Genomic DNA, 744 nt, shown 5'->3' on the forward strand with positions numbered 1-744 from the left:
ATTGATAGTCTCATTGTCCTCACAAGATTGAAATCCGAATTGATTGTTTTTAAGAGTAAGGCCGCATGAAAATTATACCTAAATATTGAGTGATATATGATTTGAGATGTCGAAAATCAACCTGGATTTTGCTGCCCTAAATCTCTCTGGAGATAATTATTTACGGTGGGCATTGAATACAAAGATTATCCTAAAGTTAAAAAAAAAAGACTTGATGAATGTATCATAGAAGACAATAATGCCAATGATAAAGATTGATACAAGGCAATATTAATTATTAGCCATCATCTTATTAAGAGTCTCAAAGATCAGTATCTGACTATAGAGAATCCTCTAAACCTTTGGACAGAGTTAAAAATCGAGATATGATCACCAAAGAACGATGTTATTACCAAAGGCCCTATTTGATTGGAGGAATCCCAGAATCCATGACTATATGTCCGCGGATGAGTCTATTGGTAGCTGGGCAAAATAATGGATTACTGATGAGAAACAGTGAATTGAGACCTCCTGGATTAACTCCATTATCTGATACCAATAAGGCAGCAGAATAAAAAAAAGAGGTAACCACGTCCAGAATGATAGACCACACGGTCATGGCCGTGGAGGGTGGAAAGGACGTGGCCATGGCCACTATAACACATTTGGCCGTGGGAATCACTATGGTAGAGGCCGTGGGTATCAACCCAATTTGAGCCATGGTCAAGGCAGTGGCCGTGGTATATCCTTTAAACCACAAAGCTC

Source organism: Brassica oleracea, chromosome C2 (assembly GCF_000695525.1).
Source record: "Brassica oleracea var. oleracea cultivar TO1000 chromosome C2, BOL, whole genome shotgun sequence".
Taxonomy (NCBI): domain Eukaryota; kingdom Viridiplantae; phylum Streptophyta; class Magnoliopsida; order Brassicales; family Brassicaceae; genus Brassica; species Brassica oleracea.